This window comes from Limulus polyphemus, unplaced genomic scaffold (genome assembly GCF_000517525.1).
Source record: "Limulus polyphemus unplaced genomic scaffold, Limulus_polyphemus-2.1.2 Scaffold970, whole genome shotgun sequence".
In the NCBI taxonomy this organism is placed as follows: Eukaryota; Metazoa; Arthropoda; class Merostomata; order Xiphosura; family Limulidae; genus Limulus; species Limulus polyphemus.
The window spans coordinates 70,229-79,792 of NW_013666580.1; the positions used below are offsets into that span (position 1 = coordinate 70,229).

Sequence of the window (9,564 nt, forward strand, 5' to 3'; positions counted from 1 at the left end):
CCCGCACGGTTGAAAGGGCGAGCATGTTTGGTAGGACGGGGATTCGAACCCGCAACCTCAGTCGAGCGCCCTAACCACCTGGCTATGCCGGGCCTTGAAGTAGAAGAAAATAAAATATCATTTTTGTTTGTTATTAAGCACAAAGCTACACAAAGGGCCATCTGTGCTCTGCCCACTACGGGTATCATACTCTGTTTCTAGCGATATGAGTTCGCACAAATATCACTGTGCCACTGGGGAGGGGGAGGGGCACAGTGGTCAACGTATAAAAACTGCTTCGGAGAAAAAAACATATCAGGTATACAAAAATATATGTTTATATTCTTGTACGTATTGCACAGAAAGAAAAGCAAATAAAATGTGCCTGCTTGAGTAAGTTAAACTGAAATTAGTGCATATAGTTTGTCAATAAAGTATTGAAATATAAGTTAAATTCTGCGTTATTTACTCGTATTTTTTACTATGCAATGTAATCATTTCAATAACATGGCTTACTCCTATCTCAGTAGCTAATTTTCTCTGAGGTATCTTTGCGTTGAAAAGTAATAGATGGCGGTACAAGTAAGCTCTCTTTTTGAAATTATGTTTGATCTAGAAATCCCTACTTCTGCCAAGTTTTTTGAAGCATATTAGTATATTCTAATGAAAACTATGTAAAATACACGCATAGAAAAAGTATGAAGTAAAGTTATCGAAGTCTATACTGTACTTTCATGATTACATGAGTGCGTGACTTGTACCTCTGAGTTCACGTACCACCAGTTCGATCAATCGTCTGTTCATGCTGCTGTGCATTATGGGAAAAAGCGCCAAAGGAAACTCTTGGTTACATCTCAACGAAGAAACAAGCGGGACGTTGATAGGTGAGTATATATGAAACGCTGATGTGTTTCTTACTTTGTACAGTACTAGTGTTTTGTTTTATGAAAGACTCTAATGCCTTAATGATTCACTATTTTCCCAATATTCGGTAAATCGAGAAATGAAAGCGATAGTTGACTGGTTGACCTCGATGTCTGGACGCGGTTGCCTAACTTAAGAAGTCTGCCGCGAGAATGAAATCGATTCGACAGTTGCAAAGCCCTAACCATTCTGATCTTTCAAGCTTGGTTAAAGCTTAAATTCCACGCACAGTAGGTATAGCAATCTAATATTTTGTTGGTAGTTGTTTTTCGGTAGCTTAAAATTTAGATTTGATGAATACACGTTGAGACAATGAGTCCATTCGCATGGTTCATAATTACGTAATGTAGAGTTAATTAGAACTCAATACATGCTGTATATGTGCATATATATATATATAGTTTACTGCATTTTGCGAAAATCGCATGTCGGAAAGCTGGTTCCAGTGCAGCTAAGTGAAGAAGTAAACCTATATCATTGAGCACTAAATAAAAATAGATATAGTCGATTAACTTTTAACTTCGATATTAGAAAAAGTTTTCAGTTGTTAGGGGATACTTTATTCGAAATTCAAAACAAGTTGATAACTTACAGAATGAGCCCTTTCTATATAAATTTTAACCATAGAAAATAATAAACTGATATGTTTGATAGTTAAAACGTGCTGTGATTTTATACAATGTTGTCTAAGCAATAACGACATATGGCTGTCTGCTAACATAAAATCTATATGTTACCAAGAGCAAATTATGTACACACACACACACACACATGCATGATCTGTGTGTAGATATGTATGTCTATCAATGAAGATAAATTTTACGAGCACCAATTGTTTTTTGAAATGAAAAGGTTCTGATTGTTTTAGAGTTTTGCACATAGCCTTTCCGAATTTGGATCTGATAGACTAGAGAGGAGGCACCCACCGCCAACTCTTGGGCTCCTACTATCTGAGTGAATACTGAGATTTCATCGTCACTCGGACGCGAACCATGAATTCTGAAATTCAATATATCATGCCTAGCCCAGAACAAACTTTAATTATATTATATTTGGTGTATATTTAACATGAGCCTACGTATTATTTCTCTTATGTGATTTTTAACGACAGAAAAAAAAAAACCCACAAAAGTTATGTTTTGGACGAAACAAATTTCAAAATTTTAAGAGTTACACCCAAACATTCTTTGAATAACGACTACCATGGAACAGGGCGGTGGTCTAAAGAAAAGTTGCGCACATACTCCTCAGTAGTTTTGTTTTTTACCTTCACTGTAAAAACAAAAGTCTTGAATATTTATTTTTTATCAATTTTTTTCACGTTCATCTATTACTTAATATCATGGAGGCAGCAGTACTGAAAGCCTTTGTGATTGTTTATGATTAACGCCTGGATTCAAACGCGATGAACGTTTCTAAAACGGTGTATTTTGTTACACCAAATCAATAAAGATCAAAATGGTAGCAAATAATTTTTTCTCCATTTTTGAGGAGAAAATATAAAATAATCTCTATATAGTTCTTTCTAATGTCTATTTTGTTTATTTATTCGGAGTTAAATGGTTTCCCGAAATAACACTCGTTGTACTTTTGAGTCAGCCTAAGGTTCGTTTAACACTGGTGACGATGGTGTTAAAATGTGCATATTTATAATATGTTTGCTGAAATATATATCATGTAAAGCAAACAGATTAGCTAATTGGTCACACTGCATATATTAATATTTTGTTTCTTAAAAGTCACTGTCTAAGAGGCCTTTCGTTCAATACCAGAACATGTCTGAAATGCGATTTTGGCACGCTTCTGATTTTGGAAAATGGAAAAAAAAATCTGTAATAATGTGATTTTTATTAGAAATTCTAGGCCTATTGTTTTTTTTATGCTTCGATAACTTTCAGCGTTTAAGCCGTACATTTTTTTATTGTTGAGTAATGAAATTGTAACCATCATATTAATGAGAACAGATTTGTTCAGTCTATTTTGGTAGAAGAAAGCTTGAAATGACTAACTTTCATCTTTTTTTTAAACAGTAATATATTTTCCTCTATCTTGCATTACAAAACATCAGTAAAGTTAGTGTTATGATAACTCTGTTAACGTAGTAAGTGCTTATGGTTAGGTTGTGACGGTTGCATATGAACCGTTGTTATGATTAGTGTAGTCTATACGATCACCAAAGTCTAATAGTTAATTAGTTACTATCTTTATGATAGACACTAGTTTTATCCCACGTTCTGGCTGCCAATATAATAAATTGGAATAATACTAAAATAATAAACTATACATGAACAAAATAAAGATAAAATAATCTTTCTACATCCACCTAACTTATAACACGATTAAAACACCAGGCATAGAAGTAATCAAAATCTGTATACTCCTCTTCAAAACATGCAAATAGTTACTTGCTTGAAGTGCTAAATTTGGGAGATTGATTAGATAATACATCAGACTTTGATCAACAAGATCTAATTTCAAATCCCGGCTGTTACTGCCACAAACAATTGTCCTTCTTAGGACTTCATTGCACCAGATCAGTAACCGTAACGTAGGATAAAAACTAGTTATTAAATAGTAATTAAAAAACAACTAGTTAATAATTCCACTTAGGCAATTGTATAGGCTATTAACCATGACAACGATAAAGCCCCCCCCCCCGGTCATAAAATCGAGTTTCAATGCTCGTGGTAAGTACAGCACAAATAACATTGTGTAACTTTGTGCTTAATAATAAACAACGAAAAATATATTGATTTTTTATTCATTGTCTGTAAAAATAATTCGCTCTCTTAATTGTTTAAATGTTATGGCGCATCATAAACACATCATACTAAATTAAAGTAAAACGTTAACCCCAATCTGACACTATCATTCTGACAAACATTGTTACATGACCGTTAATAAATCATTAGATAAGATCGCACACCCACCAGATTCAATCATATAGCTGTCGTGTACACAGCACAAAGCTGTTGTGAAAAGGTTGCAAATAATAACAACACACATACACAAAAAGCGAGGTAATTACATCCGTTTATATTTTTGAATGTTTTCTAAGGGAAAATATTGATATTACTACTTCATTTCTTAACTTTAGAACTGTTGATACCTTGTTTTTAGTTTTACAACAACAATATTAACTCTTTTCTTGTACTGGTTAGGTCTGCTTAGAATTTTGCTTACTAAACATTAAACAATTTTACTCATCATGAATGCATATTTTAAACTTATTCGAGCATTAGGTAAGGGTTTATCTAAAAATAAAAATATACCTCAGTTATCGCGCAAGCTAGACTGACAACCACTGACAACAAACAAAACCATACAAATATACCTTGTTGTCTGATAAAATCAGGAAGTAAACTCACAAGGTTGTACAACTGATATCATGTAAGTAATATCAACTTGTTCTCGAATTGCTTGTTTTCCGTATTGGACACCATAAATGTGATAACAATTACGTTTAATTGCTAAACTTATAAAAGAGGGCGTGGCGTTAGTGTTAGATATACTAAGAGGGATTGAGGGGTTGTAACAAGAACGACAGCAATCCGAACTCCTAATCATGAATAGTCAAATGGTAATCATATATCAATATTATCAGTTAATAAACAAAATATTAAAAATTATTAAAGAATGAAACGAAAAAGAGCTTTTGAAATGTGTTTGTTTTATCGCAAAGCCACACTGGACTATCTGCTGTGTCCATCGAGGGGAATCGAACCCCGGATTTTAGCGTTGTAGGTCCCAAGACTTACTGCTGTCTCACGAGGGGGGAACTTTGAAATGTAAAATCAATAACCGAGAGAGCATTTTTGTAAGGTCTTTACGTTTTTTTTTGTTTTGTTTTACTGAGTTTTAAGTAAGTTTATTTTTTGTTGGTATATCTATAATATCCTAAATTACAAATATATGAGTAAGTCCGAGAAACAAAATGTGTGAAAATACTTTTTTTTTCTGGTCACTAACTTTAACAAAATTTAGTCAGACATCTATTATATATTAAATCATTAGTTGTTAATTTAGACAAATAATGTATGCTATAGTAAGGCGAATAAGTATTGTAATGAATGTCACATATGTTGTTACAAGACATGCTCATATTATTTAGAAGCAAAGTGTTAAATTATGGTAATAATAATAAGCTTAATAAATGTTTGTACAATATCTACATAAAAATTAACACCCTTGCAGCGGGGTAGTCCTAAACAAAAAGTGCCTGGGTTAGAGGATTTTTAGTAATAGAAGATTGCAAAGGACGCCCCTATAAACGATAGTTTTTGTTTTTTTTAAGTGCCTGAAATAGCATAGGAGGATAAGGTTTTGTGTTCTATTCATATTTCATTCGCTTATGTAGAGCTGAAACAATTGACATTTTAATTTTATCTAATGAATAATTCTTGTGAAATAACAAAAAGTACCAAGGTACGTCTACATTTTTTATTAAGGGTTAGGACATTATCTAAGCCTGCTCTGGCTGGACTACACAGTTGTATATCAACATATGTCAAATATTGAAGTTCGCTTATGAAGCGATCGGTCTAAGCTAGAGCGAGAAAATGAGTTATTTTTATGAAAAGGACATCCATTTTATGAAAATGAGTCAGTATGATAATGTAAGTTATTTAATTGTTATTTTTTTAGCTTAATATAAAAGGATACGAATGAATATATATATATATACAAGCAAAATTACCCGTCCCCAGTGTCAGGAAAAGTTTAAGTTAATTTATCAATTTAAAGTATTTCACGGATTTTAAAAAGGTTAATTGTGTTGCACACTTGGTTTCACTCAGAACCAAAGCTCTGATCTACTTATACAGCCCACCGTGAAAAGTAATTGTTGAGCATTTCTGTCATGCTAAGAGACACTCAACAATAACATACATACATAAATTTACATTTTTGTTCTTTAAGTTACGCCACATTTTGAAATGTGAAAGATAGTGTAGTTAGTTCCTAACAACTTAGTGTAGAATATCCTGTTCTCCCGTCATTTCAAAAGTGAATGTTGAGCTTTTCCTGCGTACGCAGCTTTTCAAACGCAGCGCGGGAAGCGGCCGCCGTAAAGGGAGACAGAAGAACACTCGGACAGACACCTCGGTTATATATATAAGATGTACATTGGCTGCAAAAGCAAATACCAAATGTTAACAATTACCTTTATACCGCCAGTCTTCCTCTCATAGTGTACGTAATGTATGTTTCAGATATAAGTATTAAAACCATTCTTCACCAAGCCAAAATACCGAGTGAACAAAATATTGCTTTTTATTGGTGTAGTTCACAATTAACTGGTTATATATATATTAACGAGTCCTTTCCACATACTGAATCTCCTTTTAGCATTCTAGGCCTGTCGCTTATCAAGTACAGCTTTACAGGCGTCTTGTGGATGATATTAACAATGAACATTTAATAAGATTTTATAGAATTCAAGTAGCCCCTCTGAGAGAGAGAGAGAGAAAGCTATGGCTTGTATGATTTCGTTCCAGTATAACAGCAAATAGGTCTTCATGCTTAGCGCCGAACTGTTGTTCCGTGAATCCAAGGTTTGCGTCTCGTTACTACAAAATAAAATTTCACTGCATTTTGGATTCATGGGTGCGTTATAATAGTGACGATCAAATCGTACTGTGCGATTATAGTAGCCCAAGAGTTTGCGATGGGTGATATTGACTAGTTTCCTTCCCTCTAGTCTATGAGTTCAACATTAGGGTCGGTTGTTGCAAATATCCCCGATATACTTTCGTACGAATATCTGAAACAAACAATAATCATGCCTAGATTTTAGTTGTGGTTACACTTCCGATATTTTTTTTTTTATTTCTGAGTTTTTGTTGTTGTTGTTTTTTCATGGGAGCATACTCTATGTAAGCAATATATTGTATGCATCAGCTGCATTTCAGTTCATCTCATTGTCTGTGCGTTTGATATTCAAAATAATTTCATATTTTATTGGTTTTATAACTTACCTTTTTTTAGACCTGATCCACGTAGTTAGCTTACTTTAATTAATTTTTAATGGAGTAATGTACCAAGCCATTCTGTATCGTTAGAAGACTATATATTCTGAGTGATATAGTAGATGATGGACGACAAAGTTAAGAACATCTCTTTATGGAGAACCAGAAGGTAAAGAGAACTCTCACGACTTATTTCTTGTGGAGGATTTGTTTTACTAAAAGCCTATTTTGAAATATACATATTTTATTGATAGGACAATCGAACAACTCCTATTTCCTAACTGCTTCGAGCTTCAATAATCTATAACGATGTTGTTGTTGGGTTTTCAGCATAAAGCTTCAAAATGGGCTATCTGCGACCTGTCAACCGCGGGGAGTAGGCTCAACCGTGGTATATGTGAAGGCTCACACCGCAAAAAACCGGGTTTCGATACTCGTGGTGGGCACAGCACATATAGCCCTTTGTGTAGCTTTGTATTTAATAAGAAGCAAACAAACTTTATTGTCCAGCTTTTGCTTCCGAGGGTTCAGCGGTAACCTTAGGGGCTTATGATACTAAAATTTGCGGTAAGATTCTTGCGGTGGGCACAATTCAGATAGCCCATTACGCAGCTTTGCGCGCTTAACAAAGATAAATTAACTGTTAAGTAGTTATATCGTACTGTAAAATTTTTATTTTGTTTGTTTGTATTAGAGGAAAGCTACATTGAGCTATCTTCTGTGTTCACCGCGGGGAACCAAACCCCGAATTTTAGCGTTGTAAGTCCGATAACTTACCGATGTCCCATCGGGGGACGTTGTATTTTGAAATACAAAAAGGTAAACATTGTTTTATTAATATGAGTAGGTTTTCTTTTTTTAAATTCTAATAACTTATTTTTCTCAGTAAATAAATAGAGAAAAGTTCTTACCTTACATATTTCGTCCATGTGTATAAACTGTATGAGAAGGAAGTGAAATAAATGGATTTAATAAGTGGTGGTGAAGTAAAACTTGTTTTTATTTAACTCTTTTGTCTCTCGATGACTCAGCGGTAAATTTGAAGGCTCACACTGCAAAAAACCGGGTTTTGATACTCGTGGTGGGCATAGCACAGATAGCCCTTTATGTAGCTTTGTACTTAATAAAAAGCAAACAAACTTTATTTTAAAATGAATTTTTAAAAAAGAAAATTACGCCGCTTGCAGATAATGTTTACAGTTCATTGTTCCTTGCGTGCATTCAAGAATTGTACTATTTCCTTAAAGAGCATCCATAGAATTAGACCAGCGCACCATTTTATTGTCCTATATGTATTTTCTATTGATCGGGGGTGGTTTCTCAACACACAAGGATTGCTGGTTTCTAGAATAATCTGCTAGTTTTAAATACGAACTTTTTTTTTAATAAGAAATATCTTGTTTGAAAATAAATTCAGAACTTACGATAAAAACTAGAACAACTGTTACTACAGTTCATTAACTGATTCTGTATTCGTTAGTATTTTCTTTGATCTTATGCATCATGTTTTTTTAGCACTTAACGAATATTTTGGCAGTTAAACGAATATAATAAGGTAAAGGGAATGGATGTATCAGATCGATTAATTCATCGTGTTACAGGCGTTACACACAGCATATTACACAGGGTGAATATTTCATAATGAACTGATAGAAGAACAGTTTTAAAAAATGTTTGTTATGTTGTAACATAGCCAGCCCGATGAGCTTCTATATTGTCGGCGTTACAAAAACTTTAATGTTTTTATTATACCTCAATCGCACTGCAAACCTGTAATAGGTAAGTAACGAATGACGTAATTAAAATTATTAATGATATTGTGACGTAATACCTCTCAAAGGATCGTGGTTGGTATGTTTGGATGTTTCACTCACTACATAGGGTAAAATCATGGGCGCCCATAGAAATATTTTCTAGGGGGGCAAAACATGTATGTAGTGGATCACCTTTTACAGGCCCCCCAGTGGCACAGCAGTATGACTGCGGACTTATAACGCTTGAAACCGGGTTTCGATACCCGTGGTGGGCAGAGCAAAGATAGCCCATTGTGTAGCTTTGTGCTTAATTACAAACAAACAAACCTTTTACAGTGTAAGTCAATAGACTAAAAGAATATGTGTTATGTGGTGCTTAAACGCAAACACAAATTTACAGTTTTAATAAAAGTTACTAAAATATTTAGTTTAACTAAGATGTTAAGCTTGCATCATAATACGTGCAATTTTTTGTGAAATGTAAGGATGGGCAAATGCCCCCTCTTTCTCCTTCCTGCGGTCGTCCATGGGTATAATCTTATAAAAATATACAGCTACTGTCTTGGAGGCTGATATATACTCTCAAAGTATATATATATTTCACTCGGAAATTATGATACCTTCGAAAATTTGTAAAACATTATTTCTTTCACGATAAGTTGTAAAACAGTATTTCTTTCATGATAATTTGTAAAACATTATTTCTTTCATGATAATTTGTAAAACAGTATTTCTTTCATGATAATTTGTAAAACAGTATTTCTTTCATGATAATTTGTAAAACAGTATTTCTTTCATGATAATTTGTAAAACAGTATTTCTTTCATGATAATTTGTAAAACAGTATTTCTTTTACGACAATTTGTAAAACAGTATTTCTTTCACGACAATTTGTAAAACAGTATTTCTTTAATGATAATTTGTAAAACAGTATTTCTTTA

The 9,564-nt window shown here is 33.5% G+C and overlaps 1 protein-coding gene across 7 annotated transcripts in view; it reads left to right on the forward strand.

The window, feature by feature from the left end:
* The first annotated feature begins 807 nt into the window (after positions 1–807).
* LOC106461484 (synaptic vesicle glycoprotein 2C-like) overlaps positions 808–9,564 on the forward strand; it is a 64,432-nt gene continuing 55,675 nt past the window's right edge. For 3 of the 7 annotated variants that reach the window (XR_002610992.1, XM_022388453.1, XM_022388458.1), the window contains exon 1: positions 808–863. The gene's annotated coding sequence lies outside the window, so the exon portion shown is untranslated. Of the gene's footprint in view, positions 864–899; positions 1,138–7,667; positions 7,689–9,564 lie in introns of those variants that run through there. The other 4 variants (XM_013921308.2, XM_022388454.1, XM_022388456.1 and 1 more) reach the window with 4 other exon arrangements.